The sequence below is a fragment of the Kryptolebias marmoratus genome, linkage group LG6 (genome assembly GCF_001649575.2).
Source record: "Kryptolebias marmoratus isolate JLee-2015 linkage group LG6, ASM164957v2, whole genome shotgun sequence".
Classification (NCBI taxonomy): Eukaryota; Metazoa; Chordata; class Actinopteri; order Cyprinodontiformes; family Rivulidae; genus Kryptolebias; species Kryptolebias marmoratus.
In genome coordinates this window covers 9,381,692-9,408,138 of record NC_051435.1, presented here as the reverse complement: position 1 = coordinate 9,408,138, position 26,447 = coordinate 9,381,692, and positions in this window count along the sequence as shown.

Below are 26,447 nucleotides of genomic sequence, written 5' to 3'. Positions count from 1 at the left end.
TTGACTGTGCATCAACAGCAAACCATCTCAGAAGCTACACAGTTAGCTCTGCTAAAACTAAATGAACATGTTTCTCAACTACCTTAAAACCTAATCAAATGAAGTGTCTTTGATTATAAAGCTATTCACTTTTAATTTACAGTCCTTTGTCTGTGCATTATCATTGTCAAATGAGCAATAAAGCTATTAGTATTATTTATAGACTGCATTTCCTCCTGTGGAACATTTGAAAACCTAACTAACATTAAAAAGTCTGCTGTCATGTACTTCAAAGACATTATTGCCTTATCATTCCTTGAAGGAATGCATATTGCCTGCTGTTTTTCATGCCAGAATTTTAAACTAAGGTCTTCTTATGTTGAGAAGGAAGAGAGTTACAGCTGTTTTGGTCAGACCTTGTAAATGTCATGCCCAATCTCATACAAAATTGTGAATTCTTGCAATATGTATACTCAGAGTATGTGTTGATGACTCTCAGCTCCTACTGCACCAAATTTTAGCTCAGTGACTGTAAAATTGTCTGTCTTATAACTAATTTTATGTTTTCTAAAGTGGCTCTGCTGTGGCAACCATCTTGGATGGGGTTGACTCTAAATGTTAATCAGTTGTAAATGTACATCCAATGATTTCTTTCTCAGAGTTCCATTAAAATCTGTCAAGTGGCTCATCAGATATTTTGCCAACAGAACAGACAATCAAACCAAACATTATTGCCCCTTTGCTAATGGCGCAGGCAATAAAAATGCAATATTACAGGTAGTTTGCAGAAATGAAATAACGGATAATAGATGCTGATGGGGTAGTTGTGCCTTTCATAGAGTTTTTCTACTTGAGCTGAACAAAAGTAAAACATAAAACAATCATAAACCTGAAGTTGCAAGGTGAAGATAGTCATGTTGCTCTTATTCTAAATTTTTAATTATGCCCAGTTAGAAAATTATTTCTACTGGAAAATAAAAGTATGATTTATTCACTCTATATTTATTTCTATAAAGGTTAGAGCTGCAAATGTAAAAAAAAGGGAAAGACTGCACAAACTCTCTCCCACTCTTAGAATGAAACTAATGAGGCATCAGAAGAAAATGATATTTTCACTCAAAAAGCGTTCTGTTGCTTTAAAACAACATTAAAGACACAAAAGTAATGTTGCTGTCAGAGCCTGCTCAGGATGTGTGGAGTACTTTTGTTGCGTAAATTACAGCAATGACCTTTAGGAAAGCAGTGGCTTCATTACTAATTACAATTCTAGTGGATGATTCGTCATAAAGTAACATTTTGATACAGAACCTTCACCTGAAATTGTATAATTCAGCGAAACCTAGAATTGAGTTCTAGTCCTGCAAAGAAAAACCTTTCAAGCCTTTCACAAAATCTATCACTGTCAAAAGAAAAAGATCTTCTTTGTGTGTACATTCTCCATTAGGACACATCCAAACTGAGAACAAACAGACGACTAGCTGCTGCTGTCTGTCTGTTTCACAGTGATTCAGACATGAAAGCTGGGTGGACCATGACATGTGTCTCCATGACGTGCCAGATTTAGCTGGTATGAATAATCTCTGATGACACCACTGATGTGAACAAGTTGGATGTGAGCAGATGTAGCACCAGAGTGCGTTTTGCAATAGAAAGTTTCCTCGTGTGCGTTCAGGTTATGAGCGATTATCTCCTGCTGCTGAAGGTGAGAGGTGATAATGTTTTTGTCTGTGTCTGCTCAAATTTGTGTGTTCTTTATTCTGCACTGTTTGCAAACTATATCATTAACCAAAGGACAGATTTTAGTGAAACTGTCAGAAAGTAATCATTGGCTGTACATCTAAAACAGCATTTGGAGTCAACCCAATTCAAGATGGCCACCCCAGCAAATAGGCAAATAGTCAGTTTTACAGATTAAAGCTAAAATTTGGCATGGTAGTACCTTAGAGTCATCCTCAACATTATATTTCTGCAAATTACCTTTAATATCACAATTTTATACGAGTTGTGTCTTGATTTTTTGGGGACATTTGAAAAAAATTGGCAGGAAAACAATTTCCTTCAGATGCATTTCACTGAAGATTCACATATGAAATAATAAGCCGGTGGGAAAAAGAAATTGAGCTTGAGAGTTTGGGTCACTGTGTTTAGAACTGGATTTCTCTTTCTTAACCCCGCCTTTCTTCAGCTGCTGTCATAAAGATTTCACAGTCATGACTTTATGGGAAAACAGATGGCAACTTTAAATGTGGGGTTTAAGCAAAATACATTAAGAACACAACTAATAAACATAATCAGAAGAGTAAAGCAGAGATCAGAATAATGACATGCCACCAGCTGTTCCAGATGAGGACATAAGACAAAAAGACAACACAAAGTGTATCTGCCAGCTGGAAACATTTTCACAGGATCAAACATAGATGATGCCATCAGCCTGTGTTTATGTTAGTGTTTAGTCATATTAGTATCACATGTTTGTGTTGTCAGACTTGACTCTACAGCAGTTTACTGATTCTAAATGCTAAAAAATCCAATATAATGATGCTTTGACTGACCTATTTTAATTTTTTTTTGGCAGTATTGTTAGGATTAGGTGGAGAAATATTTTACTGTTAGAAGAAAAACAGATGTTTGCAAGTCCTTCAATACTGCTTTTGATTGTTTCATTATTATTACCTTTTGATGTGATTTTCATCAAACCCAATTTGATGTTTCTGGCTGAAGAGTAATACAGGCACTCTATCTCTTAAGCTATTTGCATTTACAGTTCAGAGAGATTTTATGCAAAGCGATGTCAGTGTCAGTGTTGCTAAGCTGAAAGTCACCTTTGTCACATTTTAATTACACACTGAATAAAAGCTAAATGTTTGATCAGCCTTGTGTATTTTAGTATTTTACAGTCAAGGGTGATACTAACATGCATGTAATACCAAATGCTAAAGTCGTAAATGAGACAAATAATGTATTCAAAAGCAGACCTGAGGAAGTATCACTGAGTTCAGCACGGTTCAAGTCAATACTTATTTAAATACATCTTTAGTCAGTGACTGCATCAGATTTGTTCATCAGGGGAGACAAATTAATTCAGTATCCATCATGAAATAACGCTGAGCCCAGGCTTTGGGTGTGCACAGATCAAGTATTAGGTCAACTGTGTCTGCTCAAATAGCTTGGTTCTGCTGTATGAAACTCTCAAGAGGAGTTTGATGCGAGAATGAGAGGGGCAGGGTGTGTTGGTCAGCTGTTAGTGATGCTGTCATGTCAGGGAGTCTCCTTTCTCTGGAGAAAACCCTGACTCATGAACCTTAACTGGCTGGCCTACTTTTACTGGAACTGGAATTGGAATCATAGCATCAAGCATTTTTTTGCAAACACGTACACTTACAGTAAGCAAGGGCCCAGTAGCTTTGCAGAACTGTGTACGCAGTGATGCAAGCCAAAGTCAGCTGCAAAAACATTACAGTTACACCAAAAATGACAGATACATGTTCTCTGTGGAGAGTTAAGCAGTTTTGGGTTGACGGGTTTAAAGGATGCGTGTCATTATTTAAATGAAGCACACATTAACGAACATATCTGAGTGTGTGTTTTTTGTGAGATATACAGTATGAAGCTATAAATGAGCTATTTTACCCTCACTTTTTGTCACTTTAGTTTCCCTTAATCACAAAACTTGAGGTGCTTGTGTTTTGATTTTTTAAGTATTGATTGTGTTGTTGCTTTGTTCATGCTGCTCAGGTCAGACTCCAAACAAACTGAAGTATGACTGCAAAACTGAGTAAAAGAGCTAAAATAAAATTATTTAATGCTTCATTTTTTCTGTTTTATTCTGACAAGTTAACCTGTTAAATTTAGGCAACAAAACTACACAGCTGAGTATTAAAAGGGATTGTGGATTAGCTTAAAAACAACTGCTTCACTATATTTTGCTTTGGTCGCAACCCAGAAACACACCACACTGCAATGTTAATCTGGCACATTAAAAATTCACATTAATGATTTTCCTTTGCTTTGATATATGATGCTGTGAGGTCTTGACAAAATCCCAGTAAGACCAGGCTCACACTGTTAAGTGCTTTTGTATCCCACCAATACTGAGCCCAAAAAAGTCAGAGTGTGTAATTCAGTGGCATGATTTGTCCTAAAAACACTAATCCCCTCTTTCCGAGTGTATAGGAAAGATTTTGTAGATAATAAAACTACAAAAGCCACCGTAAAAATATGGTTTGTGTCTCCTTGGCAAATGCACTGTGATAATATCAGTGCAGTAAAGTGAAGTAGCCATGAAATCCTTGGTGTCATAATATCAAGGTTTTGTGTTAGTTTTGTATGTTCAGTTTATTTTCGAGGGTTTCTTTGGTCATGCTATTCCAATTTCTCTGCTTCCAGTTCCACTCACAGCTGTTCCTCATCTGTAATCAGCACACCTGGATCAACTTAGTAATCAACCCTCATGAAGCATTTAGCCTCCTCTGTTTGTCAGTCACTTGTCAGCTTCCCTTGTTGCTTCCTGTTTATTCATGTTTAGGTCGCTGATGTGGCAGGTCCTATTATTGCCTGCAGTCAAAGGTGGAATTTAACCCAATTCAAGATGGCCTTTGTTAACTAACAAAAAAGATCTATAGCTCAGTCAATTTTACAGATATTGAGCTAATATTTTATGTGGTAGTAGACAAGAGTCAATAACAACACACGCTCTGAGCACTACACACTGTGCAAAATTGTTGTTATGCTTTGAGATTACAAGTTTTTGTAATCCCTAATATAAACAAAAATACCTGTAACTTACAGATGAGTTAAAATTTGGTGTGGATATACCTGAGTCATTCACAACCTATATTCTGAGTGCTACACATTGCAGAACATCTTTGACTAAAATGTTGGCGTTATTGGATGTAGTCAACCCTGTCTGTCTGTTAGCAAAATATATTATGAGCCACTGGACAGATTTTAGTGAAACTCTCAGACAGTAATCATTGGCTATACATCTAAAACTCATTGCCATTTAAAGTCAGCCCATTTTAAAATGGCCACCACAGTTACCTGACTTTAGCCAGCTCAAAAATGGCTCTAACTCAGTTCATTTCTCTAAAATTAGATGTGGTAGTAACTGAGAGTCATCCTCAACACACATGCTAAAAGATAATGCATCTTGCGAACCCTTGCATGAGATTGCGCATAACGTCATTTACAAGGTTCAGCTAAAACGACTAGAAGTCTTTCATTTTTCACCATAAGCTAATTTCAGATTAAATTGTTGGCATGGGAAATATGCACTCCATAAAGGAATGCTGGGCCTTTAAACCTGGATTCACCATCACTTTTGTTAAAAAATTTCAAGTTTATCATCATTCACCAGTCTGCTCCTCATCTTCATTAGTGGGAGTGCTGGGACCCAGATCATCTGTCTCAGCTCCCCCAAAACAGCCAGCTCTTCAGTCTGTTCTACTTTCACTTTTTGTTTTCACGTGTAAAAACTTGTGAGTTTCCACATGTGAAGTTATCCTCTAGAGATTATATAGCATTTCAGAGAAAAAAACTGCCCAATTTCCTCATAAATTACTAAACTGCAAAGGTTTAGGACAACTGCATATTGTATCTGAAGACTGAGGTTAAGATGCAAGCTTACCTCAGGGGGAAATGTGTGCAAGATCTGATTTGCACGCTTTTAGATTCTTATACTTAAAAAAAAGTTCAAAAATATGAACAAAAAAAAGACTTTTACTGCCTAAAGGTTTAATTTAAATTGAACAATACTACAAATTGTCTTGTTGTTGATAAAAAAAAACAGCATAATAAATTTATAGACAAGCAGGTGTGTTAGAAGGAGAAACTCAGGTCAACCCCACAAATACACACAAGAACCCCTTTTTCACATTTGTTTTGTGATCTTTTATTAGAAAAACATTTTTTAATACACAATGATGAAGATAACGTGAATCATTACTGACCAGTGTTTTGCTCACTGAGACACGTCTTAGTGGATTTGGGTCATTTTAGCTCTTTGGAAAACCATAAAACAGTTTCTCAGTAATAAGCAATAAACTGACTGAGGTGGACAGAAAGTCCCAGATTTATTGAGGGAGGGGTGCCTTTGCAGAGAGAAATGTTTCTGTTGTCATTATAATTCAGTGATTTAGAGGAAAGATTATTACATTCTCCCTCTCTAAGCCTGATAAATTCAGTGTTGCACTGAAGCTGAGGTCGTTTAGAACAAAACTGTTGCACCAGAGCCTGCAGAAAGCCTGAAATGTGCGTTTGAGTTGTAAAAGTGATGATTTTCTGATTTAAAATGCCACATTTTCCTCTGCCTGCATGCTGTAACAGAATAACAACTGTGAGATGACCACAGTTTTGGGATGACAAAGGGAATTTGCGCTGTGCACTTTGCACCTCAGCAAGCCAACAAGCCAGCAAACAGAGACACAGCTGCTCACAAACACTGCTCTTCAGGTGGCAGAGATAATGAGACTCTTTCTCTATTCTGCAGCAGGTGAGCGTGCCTTAGGTGATATAAGATGGGGAGGATTAGTGGAGGATAACAGGATTGAAAACACGGAATAAAGGAACTTGTTAATAAAGAGGATTAACAAAGCAATAAAAGGACACATGTGGGTTTATTATGTAAGAAACAAACAAATACATTAGAATTAACTGAGCAAATCAAAGCATGACTGACACGGCGCAAAGACACTGGATGCTAGATAGATATTGTAATAAGCTGATATCTTCTCCTGAACAACAGTAAAAAATAAAAACAAATGATAAATATTCAAATGGATTTCTTATGGGCTCAGTCATCTACAACAACAACTCTGAGTGCAACACAGCGTTGATTGATGAGATTGTTAACGAATGCTGCCAAACACAGTCAAACAACACTTCCTCTGGAAATCATTATGTTGTCACGTAAAACAAAGAAATGTGAAAATGAAGAGTGAGACATGGACAAAAAAGGACAAAATGAGATTGATAAAAAAAAGGGAGTACAGTACAGTGCTGTGATACATCTGCCCCTCGCAGATGTTTTTCTGTTTTTGCTTTTTTGTCTCACTTACAGGTTTCAGACCATCAAACAAATCTTAATATCAGACAAAGATAACCTGAGTAAATACAAAATGCAGTTTTTAAATGACAGTTTAATGTATCAGGGGAAAAAAGCTGTACAAACCACTCTAGCCCTATGTGAAGAAATATTTGCCTCCTAAACCCAATAACAGGTTGTGCCACCCTTGACAGGAGCAGCTGTAATGTTGCTGCTGTGCTTTGGATCATTGTCCTGCTGCAGATCCCAAGTGCACTTCAGCTTAAGGTCACAAACTGATGAGAAAATATTCTCCAACACAATTTTCTGGTAGGGAGAAAAATTCATGGTTACATTCATTTATGACAAGTCATTCAGCTCCAAAAGCAATAAAGCAACCAGAGACCATCACACTACCACCACCATGTTTTGATGGTCACTTCCTAAAATGCAGTGTTAGTTTTATTCCAGATGTAACGGGACGCACACCATCCAAAAAGTCCCACTTTTGTCTTATCAGTCCACAAAATATTTCCCCCAAAGTCTTGGTAATCAATGATGTTTTTGATCAGCAGTGGTTTTGGACTTGGAACTCCTCCATTTTCCCCCCTTTGTCCCTTTCTTATCGTTGAATCGTGAACACAGAGATTATCTGAAGCAGGTGAGGCCTGCAGAGCTTTAGATGTTGCTCTGTGTTCTTCTGGGACCTCTTGGATGAGTCGCTGATGCACTCTTGGAGTAATTTTGGTTGGTTGGCTGCTCCTGGGAAGGTTCACCCCTGTTCCATGTTTTTTCCATTTGTGGATAATGGGTCTATTTAAGGGATTTCTTTATTCTACAGGTCTGGCAGTAATCAGGCCTGAGTGTGGAAAGTGAAATTTAACTTGACTTCATGATTTAACAAGGGGGAAACTTTTTTTCATAAAGAACCAGGTTGGTTTGGATAGCATTTCCCCTCCTAATAAATGAAATCACTCTTTGATAACTGCCTTTTGTTTTTACGGAGGTTATCTTTGTCTGATAATAACATTTTGTTTTGTTGGTCTGAAACATTTAAGTGTGACAAAAAAGCAAAAACAGGAAGAAATCTGCAAGGGGGCAAACACCTTTTCACAGCACTGCGCAACAGAAAGAGAAAAATGAAGTGCTGAGAACAGGAGGTGGGTGAATATTAGGTGCAAGGATGGAGAGGCTGAGGGGCAGGAAGAGATAGAGGGAGGAAGGAGGGGATGGGGAAACATCTGTTTTGTGTCAGAGGTGGGTTACAAGCTGATAGTGGGTCTTGGAGAAAAGGAATGAGGCTGACGGAGGGAGGCAATTAAAGGAAGTAAAAACTGGAAAGTGTGGAAAATGTTACAGGGATAGAAGTGTCTAATTGAAAGAGACAGACATTATCATAAGCTGCAGAAGTCTGAGGCCTAGTCTCTATCTGGTGTCTCTGTGTGAAAATGTGTGTGTGTGCGTGTGTTTGTAAGGGTGTGCCTAAGCTGTAAGTCTACAGTAAATTCCTGAGGATGTGTGTTTTCATGTGTGTGAGGCAGACCTGAACATTGTCATGTCTCATTAGGGAAGATATTTTTGCACTCAACATCTATTGTGAAGAGGTTTTATGTTTGTGTGTAGAAAAAAAAAGAGTCTGGCTGAGGCAAAGATAATAACAGTCAGATAAGAGGAAAAAAATTAAGAAAAGAAATTCTATAAGGAGAAGAAACCATAATACAGGATGAAAGAGAAATCTCAGCGTGTGAGCAATAAAAGACACCGTGACACAGAGAAGTACTGGTTAGTATCAGAAAATCTGTAAAAGCACAGTCTTAAGGAGGCAGGGTGGCTGTATCGCAGTGATTTTATTGTCCTACTTCCCCCCATGCACTGTAAAAAAAAAACTTTACCATCTCAGGTCATGTCTTTTTTTTATTCCTTCCCTCCATATATAAAGAAAATAAACCAGAATAAAAGGACTTGTTAAAATATATTCATGTGTCAAGTCATTTCAAGTCTCGAACAGATAAAAATGATAAAAGTGGAGCTTTTCAAACCATTTCTTCTTTATTGCCTACCGCTGAAAGGCAAACACGCACAAATGCCTGTGTCTGTGTGTGTTCGTGTCTGTCTGTTACCAAAATATCTCATGAACAACTGGACGGATTTGAATCCATCTTTCATGAAATAACCACTGGACGTACAACGTACAAGTCGATGCAATTCAAGATAGCTGCCACAGCTAATCAAAATCAGATTTAAAGACATTGTGCTAAAATTTGGCATTGTGGTAGCTGATAGCTATACCAGCATTAACTGTTGACAACAACCCTCTTTGTCTGTTAGCAAAATATATCATGAACCACTGGATGGGTTTTAATGAAACTCTCAGAAAGTAGTTGGATGCACATCTATGACAAATAAACGTTTGAAATGAGCCCAATTCAAAATGGCCACCACAGCTAATAAACATTAGTCCACACTAAAGAGGCTGTAACTCAGATATTGGTCTAAAATCTAGTGTGGTAGTAACTGAGAGTCATTTAGAACACATACTCTGAAAGTGGCATCTTGTGATATTGTGCATTCCGTTATTTTTTCAAGTTTGACCAAAAATTACAGCTTCGTCTTTTCTCAACATAAGATTGATCTCAGTTTAAAAGTCTGGTAAGAAAGGTGGCGAGTGATACGAATTCCTTCAAGAAATGTTAGGCTTTTAATCTTGTTAGTGTTTTCTTCAACAGAGAGGTGTGCCTTTTAAAGACACCCAAGTATCTTCATATTACCACATTGTTAAACACATTATATTCTTATTCTATAATGTCATCTGTGATTTAACTTTTGAATGTTGTAAAAAAAAAAAACTCAGCTGTACCATTTTCATTATTTAGCCAAATTGCAGCGGCTCGGCTGTGGAAATTAGGTCTCTTGAAACACAAAGAGCGCTGAGGAACTCTGGCAAAGGTCCAGGCGCAGTAATTATACTCCTCTCCTCTGAGAGACAAGAAAGGAGGTCTTTCTAATGTAATCTCTTCTTCTGGGATATGAGTCAGGGTGGGAGACTGAATACAGGGGAGAAATAAGAGACACAGGATCAACTGGGGGAAATAGAAAGAGACAAGAAGGACCATTCAGACTCACAAAAAGGACTGGATAATATCAATCCCCAGTCATGGTTCTGTCCTCTTATTCCCTAGTCTTTTGTCAAAGACATTTACATTAAGTGACTTACAGAAAGAGCTTCAGATATATCAAATATACCTTCACCCCCTTGTGTCTGTTTTAGCTTATAAAACGTCATGTGGCTCTGAGCTGACAGATTCCTTTGTACTGAGCTGCAGGAAAGCAGGTACTTTTGTATCTTATAACACTTAAGGCTTGACATATTTAAGGGAGTTTGTGACTATTTGCTGCTGAAGGCAGAGTACTCTGTGATTTACAGTCCAGAGGCTTAAATTTTGTATGAGTGGTGTAAGATAAGAGGGACTCGTATTTATGTTTGTGTTCAGCTGATTATCAGTTGTTTTTTCTAACAAGTGTATACATTAGTGCTGGCTGGTTGCATACAGAGAAATCTTATTTCCTTAGAATAAAAGAGACATTTTCAGAGAGAGCATATTTTGTTTTGTTTTATAGACCGTAACAACCCTGAACTTGTTGCTCCACACACAGTATACTTGTTGTTTCATACATTCACACTAAAACGCTTTTTATTTTCTTGAGTGATGTGACGTGTTGGTTCAGGCTCAACAATTTAGATGTGCCAGGCTCCACAGCTTTCATCTATGCTTAATAAAAAATGTTTCCAGTTTTTTTTTTTCCCTCAACGAACCAAGAGAGCTCATGAGAATCATTTATACAGCCAAGAAATACAAAGACGTGCATGGAAATGCAGGCTGTCCAGCAGAATTTAAAAGTAAAGCATGACAATTATGTTTGTCAGTGTGGCCAGTAAAAAAGCTGAGTCTCCATAGCAAACAGATCATCTGCAGTTGATATTATTTCACTAATATTTAGCTAAAAAGGCCAAATAACTTTAAAAAATTGACTTTAGGGTTGGTATTTTGTGCAAATACCATAGCAACATAGTTACAAACCAAAGTTGGACGGAAATGTATGTGTAACTTATTTAATCAGACACAGTTTGGAGGAAAAGCCAATAATCAGTTTAATTCCACACTCCTGTCAAATTTCAGAATGGAATACCCTCTTTTCTAGCTCTGCAATCTATCTGACTCCAAGGTGTGAATAATTGCTTTCTGAAATGAACTACTTGACATTTTTATCTGCTAGTTGTGCTATCAGGGGAAAATTCAGAGATTGGCAAAATTAAAAATGGGCACTGCAAGAAAGCAAGAACAAAAATGTTGAGATCCAATACCTGCATCAAAATCAACAATTGTTTACACACAAACAAATGCCAGAGAGTTATAATTATACAACAGACAATCTTATTCTTAATGCTTTTTAAGCATTTCTTTTGAACTTTTATCACTCATGTTATTTGTTTTATTCATATGTAGCATACCCAAAAATGTATTCCATTGTGGTAACATGATTTGTGACTTTTGGAAGATTAAAAAAATACAATATCCATCCATCAGAACTACTAAAAATGCTGTCATATCTAGTGCTCACATCAACCAGAAAGGTTTGGAATATTTTAGTTTGTATGAAACATTGCTTGACTTCATGTTTACCTGTTTCTGAAAAGCCATAGAGCTGGAAGCAGATTTGTGTGTGTGTGTATTTTCATGTGCAAGGTAAACACCAGGGAGAGCAGGCGACGCCATCAGAGATGTAACAGGAGATGATTCTGAGTCAGAAAACCCTGAGAGGCTCAGACTCATCTCACGACCGTTGAGCTGTATTTGTGCATGTGTGTGAAAGAGCCACGCGTTTGTGTCTAGCATGTGAAAACGTGAAAGGGCACCAGATGACGTTGATTACTGAATGCATCAATGCGGTAAATGACCATCAAAACCTAATCACCAACTAAGCCATAATGTCTCAAACTAAACATAATACCTTAATTACGAGAAAAAAAAAACTAGCATAAATACAATCCTGATGGCAACGTGCTTTGCAGAACATCATAAGATAATAATAAGCTTTGTTGCAACATTATATGCATATCATAACATCATATGCTTAAGAGATTATGGATATTTATTGTATTAGAATTAAAAAAACAGAGACATATGGTACAAAAAGAAGATGTGAGTTAAAACACAAGCCAATGAAGAAACTAAGTAATAAAACATCAGAATAAAATAAAAAATGAGGTGATCAGTTAAACACAGAAGCTGAGACAGGAAAGGAGATAAAAAATAAATGAAGAAGGTTTTTTTCAAGAAGAGAGAAAATATTGCCTCAAGTGCTCACCTTATATTTAGACACAAACACAGGAGTCGTCCTGTCAACTCAACTTAACCAGACTGATTGAGATTCTCTGGCTGCTGCTCCCCTAAATAGAGAGGGAACGTCAAAGTGTTCCTGACGGATTTAGGCAGAGCAGCTCAAAAGTTACTTCACTGCTTCTGGATTTTATCTGATTGTAACTTTGTCTAGAGAATACTAATCAAAATCCACCCTTTAAACATTGATCGTTGCGTCAAAAAAGCGAAAATGTTCTTCAAGTAAGATAGCACATTCTGTTGATGGCTAGACACTGCATTTTATTTGAAAGAGATGATTGTAATGCAAGTGTTGATGCAACCATTCTACTATGCAAATAGCTTCAGTGAGATACCGAATAAAATGGCCGTGGCTTTTCTCAAAACTATGTCACACCTCTTGGTTGCAACATAACAAAAAAGAGCTCCATTGTTCAAAATATTCCCCAGGCTCTTTTTGCAATCTACTGTTATGACAACTGAATATAAAATAAGAAACATGCCTTGCTTCCTCTCCTTATGGTCCATTTATTTTCAGGTGAAAAACAAAAGGCAAGCTAAAGAGAAAGACACCGATGTCTGCATGTTCGTCTGCAGTATGTTTCTTCATTCTAACCAGTAGTACTGTTGGCTACTGTTTAATTATACCCACTTTGAAACAAAATAAAAAAGAGAAAAAAATGGAAGTCTCTGTACAATTCAAAAATTTTAATGTGAACCAGAAAAAAAGAGTGCTGACTTACAGTTCCTCACCAGCCTGACATGATATGTTTGGACACTTACGGCCCATACAGAGCTCTGTGCACACGGTTTTTGCTTTTGTGGTGACCTTTTCTCTTGAGAATTTTTGGACTCACACCTTACCGTTGGCTATACATTGCACTTAAACCTGTTGGAGTGCTTGCCTGAGGCATAGCTGATACTACCGAAGAGAAGAATGTCTTTTGAGCTGCTGTTTCAAATTCATCTGGGATGCTGATTCTTCCTTTGATAATTTTCAGAAGAAAAGGACCATTGATGAATCGCTTGCAGCTTTATTCTGAATATTTTGACAAGCAGGAAGAATATCTGTCTCTACTACTGTATGAGGTCTCTTCTGCTTTGCATTAACCTCCACAGAGAAACTTCACTGCATTATCACATCATTACTTTTCTGCAGAGTTCTGCAGTTGGTCTTGCTGCCTCAGGTTAAGATGTGCAGCTCTTTTAAAGAATGGTAAGTTACCTTTGTTTCCAGTGTGCCTGGCTTCATGTTAGCATTAGCCAACTTCTGCTGACAGATGGCAAACCTACACTCGTCTGTCGAGGCCTTTGCACACACAGAAATTGTTGGCAAATCTAGTAGACCATAACACTTTATATTAAATGTAACGCAATCTGGCATGCTTCAACAGACAGACAAAAATTGCCAAAAACATCAAAGTCAACGGTGAAACCAAGTGTAATCGTATTGTTTTATACAGTAAAAGACAGAAAGGTTTGCATACCTCACTACATCACTAAACTGAGAGAAGGTGTATTATAAGCTGTCTGTCATTGCCCTCAAGCTTCACAGAATGAGACTTTTTTTTTCCAGGTCTGCAGCTGTTAACTTTTTAAAACTAATGACAGCAAAGAATGGTGACCTCATCTCGGCCACTGCTTTCATCACTTTTTTCTCCCCATTCCCGCCTCTTGTCATTCAACTTTTTCCTCTGCTTCACCCCTCATTCTTTATCTGCTCTCACCCCCTCCTGGCTGCTTCCCTCTTCATCATTACCACCATTTTCTTTCCTTCGGATCGACTCAGCACTTTCTCCACCTTTGTCCTGCTCATTCATCTCTTTCTCACACAGGCCACCACTTTACCTCTCTGCAGGCAAGAAGTCAACATTCATGACCCGATCATTTTTCATTGTCTCTAGTTTTTAACTCAATCCCAATTTAACATCGTCGAACTTAATTAAAAATGCACTCTAATTAGCTTAAACGCAGTGAGAACATCTGGACAGTGTTGTAAAAACTAAACTTTATATCTGATTCTATAGTTCATGACCTTCTAGGAACAAACATTTAGACATAATATAGAAAAAAGAGTAGAAAGATAAAGGAAGAGTGTAACAACATGTAGAAAATATAGAAACACAACTGCTGGAAAACAATTTTTTCCTCTTACATTCATGTTGCGTTTTTATACATGAAATTTATAAAAAAAAAAATCTGCATTTTCACTGCAGAAAAAAAAAACATCTGTAAGAAGATTAAAGCAAAAGATTTCTAAATAGCCAAGAGCCTCTGCAAAAAGTAGAGACTTCAGGCCGTGTAAGATTTATGTTCACAGGGCTTTATTTTCCAGAATAGCAGCCATTTAGAACTTTTGGGATCAAGCTTGGGGTACAGTGATTGCTGAGGGATAAAGCGTGAGGTATGGTGAATGGTGAGGGATAAAAAGTGGGGTGCAATGATTGCTGAAAGATGAAGAATGGGGTACAGTGATTACTGAAGGATGAAGAGTTGGGTATGGTGATTTCTGAAGGAGGAAGAATGGGGTACAGTGGTTGCTGAGGAATGAAGAGTGGGGTACGGCTCAGTAAATGTAACTGTTAAAGTTTTTCTGTTTATTACAAACCCATTAGGCTTTAACGAGTAAATAATCACCTCACTTTTGTGCTCTCCTGAGCTGCGATAAACAAAGAGACGTGAAAGCAATTAAACTTCAGATTATTGTTTTTTTTTATGAAATGATCTTATCCACTCAGGGCAAAAAAAACATCTAATATTTTTCTATAACTTTACAAGGAATAAAGAAGGTCTAATATGTTTGTACAAGAAACTAGTGGCACCTGAGTTGTAGAAGCTTTTGTCATAATTAAAATAGGCTTGTTTCATCTGTGTTCAAGGATCAGATTAATGTTGTTCAGTAATCTGCATATCCCTCCTCTCCCATCTGTTCTTGGTTTAAATCATATTCAGCTGCTCATACCCATACAGGTAGAAATAAACAATATTTTTTTAATTGTGTACATTCACTGTATATATGTATGCTTAAGTTTGTGCTGGTTTTCACACACCACCTCTCAGGATTTTGAACAATTATAGTCAATGTATTGATTATCAATAAGACTGGAAGAAAAGCAATTTGCTTGTGGCCACAGCTTAGTTTTGTTCGATTCAAAATCCATCACTTTGTCGAATCTTGTGTTAGTTTTTGAGTCACAGGCTTTTCATTGACGTGATCCTTTCATCTCCATAGAGGATTTTACACATGGCAAATAAAACAATAGAAATGCACTGACACTAACTTACAAACAGCGCTCTGAACACCCTCCAGAATCTCTTGAAATATTTCAGTGTGTCTTTTATTTCTTTTAGGTTTGCAACATTTATAGATGGAACAATGTGACACAGTAAGTGAGAGAGTTCGCATAAAGAAGGTTGTTGAAGGATGTGCTTTATTTGTTTCCAATAAGCTGTCTGAGGAGATATTTGGCATTTTCTCAACTGACCCTTTGTAAGAGCTCAATTTACGAATTAATCACTGAGTAAAAAAATAGAACACAATTTGCAGCCTAAAAGCAGCTGTTTTAAATCAACCTGAATACAGTACTAATAAAATAATGAAAGTTTTATGTATTTTGTGTCATAAAAGGTAACCTTTTCATGTGAATCTTGTGAGAAAACAGCAGCAATATTCAATTCATTTCAGAATCAGTAACTGCAGTTTTCTCCGTCTTCAAGGCAGTAAAAACAGCCACAACCCACCTCCACCACCTCTCCTTTAAGATTTTATTAAAAACAAAAATAAAGGAAAAGTTCAAGTATTTGCCTTGCATATCTTCCCTGACAAGCTGTAGTTTGCTTGTAATGTTCTCCTCAGCCTGGAAAAGGTTTTTTTTTTCTTTTTTTCTTGCACACCTGCAGGTAAATCTGTGCACTTTCTTGGTGATTTTCGACACAACACTTCAACTCTATCAGCAGTCTGCAGGTCCTGAAAGGAGATTTTACAGAACTTTTTAGGATCAAATGGTTTCCTTCAGGGTAAATTGGTGGGCTAGCCTGTACCGGACAAAATAGCAGACACTTCAAAATCAAACCTTCAAATTTGTACTAGCCTGTGATGTTTTTGTCCTCTTGTCCTGTTTTTATTAATCTAATATTAATGTATTAATAAGAAAAAAAAGTTAAAAATAAAATAAAATAAGAATTCTTGCAATTACTTATTTTGATTAAAGTTTTATATTTTTGTGAGCGTAAATCTTGGATTTATTTGCAGTTTTCTGTCAAATATTTATATTCTTCAAATTATTTATTTAAAACAGAGCCTTCTCCAACTCATTTATCAATTCTTTTCTTTGTGCTTCTGTGTCTTTCCTTTGAAAACAGACGAGTCAGACAGACAAGTCTGTCTCTGCCACTGTCACTCCCTCATTTGGTTTAAAAAAACAATGTTTACTTCAAACTGCAGCTTCTGTGGTTCCTGCATCTTTTAAAAGCATCAAAGAAGTGCCTCTCAGCAGTGGACTTCATATTCTAATAGGATTTTAGCTTTTCTCTGTTTTTTTATTTCTCTTTTTCTCCAATTATTTTCAAGTGTATGTCTTCCCACTTTCCCTCTGAGACTGCTTCCCCCTTTTGGCTTTCATCATTCAGCTTCATCAGCCTCTTCGCCTTTCAGAGCTTCTCTCCATCCTGAGCTGTCTTTCTTCATCTCTCTCCTCCCTCCTCACATCCATCTCTCCTTCTCCCTGTAAACAGTGACCCTTCAGTCCGCTGTTGCTGGTTCTGCCTACAGACTCTCCACCGCAGCTCTCAGCCTCCTCCTGTGGGTAAACATGACCCATGTCTCGATCATCCTCTTGTCATTTTGTCATCATTATGCCCTCTGAACTCCTCTCAATCTTCCCTCACGTTCCTTCTCCTTGATCCTTCGCTCTGTCTCTCTTTTGCCTATCCCTTGGTTCATCTCACTCTCCTCCTCCAATCTCTCGAGTGATGACAAATACTTCGATCACTCTTCAGCCATCTCTCAAGAAGGCTGCCTCTCCTTCTGATTTGTTCAGTATGAAATGGCATCTGTCTTTCCCCTTTAAGATGACTCGTCCCTTCGCATACAGCCATCTCTTCTCTCTGTCATTTTGTTTCACTCAGACAGACGGAGCGTGTGCTACATGATAAAAGGTATACATGGCTCTTGAATGTCTCATTACAGCCTTATAACTGCTGGGCTCTTCTGGGAAAAAGGTTCAGAACTTATTTGGCGCCAAATATCCACTTAATTCTTAAAGACGGTAAATTTCAGAGCAGGGGTCTGTGAAAACTCATCAAGTCATGCAACACAAAACTTTTCACTTTTGGAGCTTAATTTGTCCCCAGAGTGTTTTTGAACAATAGAATCACTGAAGATTATCTTATCTTAAAAAAGTTTCTTTTCCTCAACTAATAAAATTCTTTCCTTTCCACCGTTGCCTGAAGTCATATTTGCAGACAATGTAAAGTATCAAAATGTCATTCTCATTACAGTAAGTGACCTAAATTCACATTGTGCTATTTTATTTAGATGAAATAGTTACAAGTAATTTTAGTTACCATAGTCCTCTCCCCTTCCAGCTCTTGTGACTGATATAATGTAGCACATTTGGGTTCCAAGTGCTTGTATTGGTAGTTTAGAGTGGTTTTGAACTTGTTGTAATATGATTAGATTTGTATCCAAAGACTTTATGTATTTACATATACATACATACACTGGTGGACACAACAATAACTAATTAGAGGTTTGCAATCAAAGAATACGATCAAAGAGGATTTCACAACTGTTAAAAGCTTTTAGGTTTGTTTTTTGTTTTGTTTTTTAAAATAAAATCACATTTAACATTTAACATTTAATTATTTGAAGAGTTTACGGATGGTACTATCCCAATTTATCAGGCTTATTTTGACACCTTTTTCAACAAGTAATACTGTATTTTAAAGTAACTTCAGTTTGAAATGCAATTGTTGGGCTAACTAGCTGATTCCAGGAGATTTCAGTCGCTTTCATTCATTAGAATGGGTGATTAGGATTTGAAAAACGTACATGAATAATTAACATTATGATGTTTTAAACCTGATTCTTTAACATTACAGTGGGCTGCAGATGTGCTGATTGAAACTAAAACCAGGTGTGGCAGCAAAAAAAGAGGAAAAGCCACTGTTTACTGTTTTATTCTAACAAAATAAAACAGGAAAGATGATACAGAAAAATCCAAATAAGAAACATACAAAACTCAAAAAATCCAAAACAATCAATCTAAAAAGCTATAAACAACATGCAGCATAAAATAGATTCAATAAAAAAAAAAAATTGAGATCAAGAGAAGACTTCTACCCCTTCGCTTAAACATACAAAACACACAAATCAAACTTCCCACAATATTATTTGAAAGCCAAATTGGAGAGCATGAAACTGCTGCAGAAATCGTGTTTATTTGCATAAAAAAATTATTTTGTTTGGCTCTGAGTATTTGTAATTTGACCAGGCTAAATCACAGACATTGTGACATGCACTCTTTTGTTAAGTGTTTTTAAATCAAGCGTTTGGATGGCAGCGTCATTCAGGACAAATGTTTTTCTGCTATCCTTCCACTTTACACTTTAGTGAGCTTTAAACTTAACCTTTGTTTGACAAAGCCAAATTGTTCTATTCAGGCATACATACTCACATGGTTAGGGGATTGTACATCACACCTTGTCTAAAAACGAATCTTTTTACAACATTTAACACAATAAAAATCATTTTTGCTTTCTGTATTACCAACTGACCTGTCTGCAAAACACACAAATGCCACATAGGTCCAAAAGAACCTTCCAACTGATAAATACTAAAAAACTGTGGCTGTGTCATAAAATAAAAGGCACATTTCTTTATATACCTATCTTCAACGCTGCAGGATTTTTGATTTGAGCCTATTTCAGATTGTAATCTGAGAATAAATAAGAAGTTTACGATGAGCTGCCATAAAAGCACTTTCTGTATGTTATATTAAACAGGATCAATCCCAAAAAGTCTCAAAGAAAACATTTTCTAAAGCAGTATAAAAATACAGAAGCCTAAAACTGGGTTTTATGGTACCTTCTAATATTAAACAAAGGAAGTTGGATCTCTGTATTGTTGTAATGTACAATGGGAGATGTGTTTTTTATTTCTCTGTCCTCATTTCCACTTCATGAATTTCTTTGTGCTTCTCTCCCCTTTGAACATATTTCTAAAAGTGTACCATTGGAAATATAAAGCATCAACCTCTGCCTTTTGCTGTGGTAATTAATCTAGTTTTTTTATTTTATATCTTTTATTATTTTATTCTGCACACCTAAAGTGAGACCTGAAGGGTTTTTGTGAATGTCTTGCAATTATTTTCTTTCTCTCCTCCCTACAGTATTTCAGTGTCTCTCACCTTTACCTTTTTTCAGCTAATCATTACAGCGTCTCTTCTATTACATGTTCATCTCTTTGTGCATCTCTGACTCACATGACAAGGGCTGTCATCCTCCACTTTGGCTTTCTCTTTTCTTTGTCCTGCTTTCTTCATACGAACAAAACAAAAAAATAAAACATTATTTTTGTTCAATTTGCCAGCAGCCAATCTGTGTCTTGTTGGTCACACTCAATACACTTCTTCTTCTGGTATATTGTCTATCTTCTATCCACCGTCACCCTTCTCATCACACATCCCCCCATCCCTCCATCACTGACCATTGATGCATTTTGTCCATTATTCATTCACTGCACCCCCCTTTTTTACCTTTGTTCTTCACCAGCCTAGACCCTGTCACAATGAGTCATAGTGTGGATATCTAGACAAATCTATAAGTAATGCATGTTTAATACTAGTTTTGGTTGGATTTACATTTTACTACAAAAGTTTTATTTGCTTATTTAAGTGGGAAGTTCCCACTGGTGTGGTCATGTTAGATGTAAATGAAAAATCAAATCAATTTTACACTTAGATTATTCTGAAACTCTTTAATTTTTCAAAACCCATCTTCTGTTTAATTTTCCTGTTTTTACCTTCCTGCATACATTCTTAGTTTAATGGTCCCAGGTGTGGAGGATAAGCAAAGCCACTTTATGTCCTTTTTTGCAACTCAGTAGTTAGCTATTCCTAAGCTAGAAAACAAAAACACAAAGTAGGTGGTCGTTGACAACCTTTTTTTTTAGTAAAGAATGAAATTATTGCCAATTTAAACATTTTCCTCATCTGGTTATAGTTTGGGATTTAGTTTGTTTTGGTGAATGGTTAGAGGGTTCAAATGCAGACATGCAGGTGGTGATGACCAAGCTTTTAATCATGAAGAAAAAGGTTTAAAAAACAAACAAACCAAAACATACATAATAAGAATGACAGGGCAATGAGAAGGACATGAAATGAGAACAAAAACACCAGATGGGAGAGAATGACTAAGTGGAGGCAGGTGTGAAAATTTTAAAATAAATTTAAAAATTATTATTATAATAATAATATTACAATAAACAGAACCAGATGGGAAAGAAAGAACAACTTAACTAAGAAACAAACTGAGGAATGAAACAAGAAACAAACTGAACCAAGATCAACTTTACAAAAATATCTGAGAGCAGAAAATCATGAAAATCACAACAAACAAGACACTCAACTTAAAAACTCAGCAAAAAAGTCTTAATAAACTAAACATAACAAGACCTTGAAACTACAAACATCAAATTCCTTTCAGAATTCAATTAAAAACATTTTATTTGACTGATTTTGTGTCACATTTCATCTTGTTGTCCAAAACAACAAGATGCAAATCCTGAAAACTGTTAACTCCATATGTAGGCCATACATGGCATTTCTCACAAACCTGACAGACATCTTTGTGATGTCTGCCTTCAGAGCAGAAATACACAGATGCTTCCTGTGTGTGAATAGTTTTTTTTGTATGTGAGTTTGCAAGTTGAGGTGTCAGATGTGGGAAGAAGTTGCTGTTTGGAAAAAAAAAACCTGTAATTGACCTAAATTATACACAGCACTCTGAGAAGTCCAACAAACTGGGAATGCTTTTGCATTTTGCTGCACTTTTTTCTTCTTTTGCCTCAAAGTCAAAGTGTGCCTCGGCAACAGAAAGCCACAGAGCTGTTGGTCTTGGTCTGAAGTCCTGAACTGAAAAACAGATGAAAGCCTGAGAGCCAAAGTAGTCAGTTTAAGAGGCCTAAAGGCAGGAAGACTGGAAGTGCAACATGTGTGTGCATGTGTGTGTGTGTGTGTGTATGCTGAACTACAATTGTCCAATGAGCCTAATATTTTTGCTATCTGCTTCCCATCAGACCCCACCTCCTCAAACACTTCCTGTCATTAAAGAAAACCTGAAAAAATAAACTTTGACCAGATTTGTGATTATGAACAACTTTGCAGGTGTGCGAGCGCACACTAGTGTGTTAACATTGAAAGTGTTTGTCTCTTGTAGGTACAGAATATGCACATCAGACGGGTAATCTGTGCATCTGTAGGGCGTGTTTGGCTGTGTATGCCACTCCAACAGCCTTGCTCCCTGCCTGGAGCCGTCTGTGGGAGGTAATTTTGACCATATGGCAATCAACATCACACATCTGTAAACCACAGGCACTACACTACACCATACCATACCATACACACAGAAAACCTAGCATCATCGAGGGCAGCGCCGCTTCACTTCATGCTTTGAAGATCAGAATTCGATTTGCCGTGAGAAACAGGAGCGGAGTATAAAATGAAAAGCTTGAGAAAGAGCCAGGCTTACGGTTTGTGTGTTTGTACAGAAAATTCCCTACCAGAGAAATAATTTCATCCCCCGGAGCTTATCTCACACGGTGACAATTTGGCAGCACTGCTGAAAATGTATACACAAGGAACAAATGACACACACGGCAGTCTGCCTGTGCTGCTTTTGAGCTATAGCCTATTTTAATACATGTCATAAATACAGCAATGCATATATTTCACCTTATTCAATATACTGCACCATTACACATTAAGGCACGTATATACTGCATGGATACACAAACCCAATCTATGCTAATAGCTTGTGAAATATCTCTGCCTTGTTTTTAAAAGCCTCATTCATTAGAAAATGAATACATTTTTAAAAATCACACTATTTCTGTCTTGCAATTAAATTCTTTTTTCATTCTGCTGAATGTAATAGTGCTGTAATGATGTGTAATTGTTGCTTTGCTACATCAGTCTATTGTTGTACATAAAACTGAACAAAACAGAGCAAAGCAGCATATCAAAATCTGCGGTTCTTTGGTGTTTTAGAAACCAAATTAACCAGGGAAGAAGTCAGCCCTGACAGCTGCATTGAACTAGTTGGCCAAAACTAAAGTTTGAGGCTGTAATATGTTCTGAGGATACCTTATACGTGAGATATTCTGGCTTTTAATGTTTTATTTTGAATTTTTTAGCATTTTTCTTGGACTTAAGATAACAGACTTTTTAACCAACAGCAGACAAAGTAAAATTTGACAAAATCCTAAATGTGTGAGCTGAGACATAAGTCCAACCAGAGCCTGCTAGGAGCAAACTGCGGAGTTTTGTGGTACATGACAACATTTCCACAGAGATCAGCTGTGATCCTAATAAAACCTCAGCAACAAAAACATTACGTGGAATTAAACTGCCCTTATTTTCTAAGGACTTTATAGATTTGATTAGTTTTTCTTTTCTACTAACACATAGGTGTTTGTGGGCCTTGCTTGTGAGTTTATTCACACATGAAGCAGGTAAAAAAAGAGCACAAATTGTGCTCTCAGCATGGTTGTTTTCAACTTCTCATTACTTCCTTTCTGATTTAGTGTTTTGTTTTTTAGTACTCACCAGCTTTGGTGCTTCTGTTCCTTTCCTTGCAATGTTTTCTGCTCACCTGCCACTGGTTTATTATTTACCCTGCAGTTCTTTCCTAGATTTTTCATGTTTGTGTCAGTGCTTTTTGGATTTTACATAGACGGTGTGTGTCATTATGCAAACCACGAGTGACTGTCGAGTATTTTAATAACTAGGGGGATTTTAAAATCACTCATTCATAATATCTGTTTTTGTACTGCTTTTAGGACATTTGTGCTCTTCACGATCTGCATTTTAACAGCTTTCTGAAGCTTCTTGAGACACAGAGCAACATGTGAGCTCATAGTTATGCTGCAATCAGTGAACTATAGAAGTTAGCAGGACATCAGAACGTAACATATGCATATTACTCTCCACCTTTCATGACAAAATTTAAAAATTAAGATAAACTTTTGTTGAGATAAACATGCTGGTCAAACTTTGAAAGCACCATATGTGAAGTTATGTCAAGACAAGTCACTACCACATCAGATTTTAGCTCAATATCTGTAAAACTGACTGTGTTATAGCCATTTTTGTGTTTGCTGAGGTTGCTTAGCAGTGGCAGCCATGTTGAATTTGGTTAGCTCCAAAGGTTATTCGGTTGTAGATGGACATTTAATGATTGCTTTCTGTGAGGTTTAATAAATATGCAGTGGTACATGAGGTGTTTTGGTAACAGACAGAGAAATTCACACACACAGACAGTGACAAAAATGTTATCGCTCGCATTTCCCCTTTCAGCAGCAAGCAATAATTATATCAGATCTTTTACACCATTCAAATTATGCCCAACATGCCAACATTCCAGTGATAACAATTGTCCAACAATTGTTTACCTGCATTTGTTAAATACTGATCAAAGAATGTTCTCAGCACATATCAGGTAAAAACATAAACTGCATTCTTCTTCTGTTTCTGTATAGATTATACATTTGCTGAGACTCTTGCTTTCTGCTCTTGTGCCAAACTGGGCTTACTGCCTCCACAGCCTCGGCTCTGTACTTAAAGCAAAATGTTCTTCAGATCCCCAGACGTATGAGTGCAATCAGTTCCAACTGTGCAAAAGAAAGGATCACAAACAAATATGCTCACTATTCTCTCACTGATTCTTCCCTTCAGTTTACCTTTGTGATGCACAGATGGGACGTATGTAGAGTAATGAAGCTGGATCTCAGAAGAAGTTATGTGAACAGAGCGATTAGAAAATATACAAGACCGAAGGCCTCAAGTTGCTGTGCGTGTTTGCTGCTTCTTAAATCAGTATATATATTTGAACAGATTGCATCACTATCATGTTACGTGCACACATTTTACACCATAATATCTATTAGGTTTGGCTTTATTATTAAATTTAACTTGGCAAAAGAATTCATCTGCTAAGATGAAAAACAGATTTTTGCAACAAAATTTAATAAAGTTCTCTGTTCGATAAGATGGCTGCTCCAAGTATTGCTTATTTTAAATAGGCTTTATCCACATGCATATAGGAAGAGAGCTAAAACAACAGCACAAAGTAACAGTTTCCTCACAGATATCACTGTTCGTTGTGCAGGAAAGGGATTTCCAGTGGCTGCCATACAACAGTCCTCTCTTTTCAAGCTGTATGTGTGTTTATGTATGTCAAACAGACGGTTGTAAAAATGCTTTATGGCACCCTATGAAACACTGACCTTTACAGGAAACCACTGATCTGTTCAAAACAAAGTGATATACTGTGTGCATGTTTGTTCACGAGCGCGTGTGCACTTGTGCTTGTGCACACGTTCGTGTGTTTTTATGCATGTACGTGTGCAAACGGTTACCCCTGTGTGTGACATGATGTACAGCCAGAAACATTCTATCCCACCAGCCATCATTAACTCTGATGTACAGCCAAATGTCGTTATGTATGGTTGACTGCATGATTTACTGTTAGGGACATAATGGAGTGGCCACTGTAATGAACTTGCGGAGTGTTTGATGCACAGGACTCTGCTGGAGGGAGAGAAGTAAATACTACGACTGTGATGGCAGCAATTACAGTGGTGATGGGGATGAAATTTGTCTCCTCGCTTACAAAACAAGAGCAATTTCTGGAGGGAGGGGAGGAGAAGAAATGGAGGGCAAAACGCAGGAGGAGATGTAGAAAGCAGTTCTGAGTCGATTAAGAGGAATCAGATGAAGAGCAATTACAGAATGCAAACTTTGATGTTTTCACAGTAAAACGCTGCTGAAAGGAAACAGTGACGCTGAAGATGATAACGAATGGGGATGACACAGAAGATGGAGGAGTCTTTCAAAATCCTTTTATTATTAAAGTCTGTCAAAGTAGGTCATTACTCAGCATTGGTTTAGGTTTGTGCACCTGATGTTCATGAAGAAGTGTAGGTGAAAGGAGAAAACCATAAGAATCTAAAAATAGAAACATGAGGTCAGAGGTCAGCATTTCTGAGGATAGTGAAACACAGAAGGGTAAGATAGGAGATCATGAAGAAAAAAGATCAAAAGATCAAGTTAGAAAATAAGAAGTAGAAATATTGCACTATGGCGCCGCAGTAGCTAAAAGTGATGCACTTTTCTTTATTTTCTCTGGATTACTCCCCATAGCTTTAGATTTGCCATAAAACATGCATCTACTGGAATTGTCCTTATTTTTATCATAATTTGTGCATTCCACAGAGACATGAGTGAAATTTCACCTTTTTCTTTCCTCCCTCAAACTACAGTGAAGCGATTCATTGTCCTGATCACAGTCTGACTTTGCCCCCTAATGGTATAAAGCCTTAACTACCTCCTTGAGGATTTTTGCCTCAGTGCTCAACTAGAATTGTTATAAAACTAAGATAGATGCATTTAAGGAAGAAATAGTAAAGTATACATAAAACCTTCATTATTTGTTTAAGTCAAAGCAATTTAAACTCAGGGAAATATAAGAGTTTAGGTAGAAAATATCTTACAAATCAAAACAGAAGAACACAAACAACAAATCATTTTGTTCAATGAATGACATTTGCATTTATTAAATGACATAAGCACCAGACTATTAACTTGTCCTGTCTTTGACTCATCTGCACTGAGTAAAATGAGTGTACAGTCCACACATTCAGTCAAAATGCACATCTGAATGACTCTGAGTCCATGGGAAGCTTTTTTATATTTGGTCGTAATTCTAAACATCCATCCATCCATCCATCCATTGTCTTCTGCTTATCCGGGGTCGGGTCGCGGGGGCAGCAGCCTAAGCAGGGAGACCCA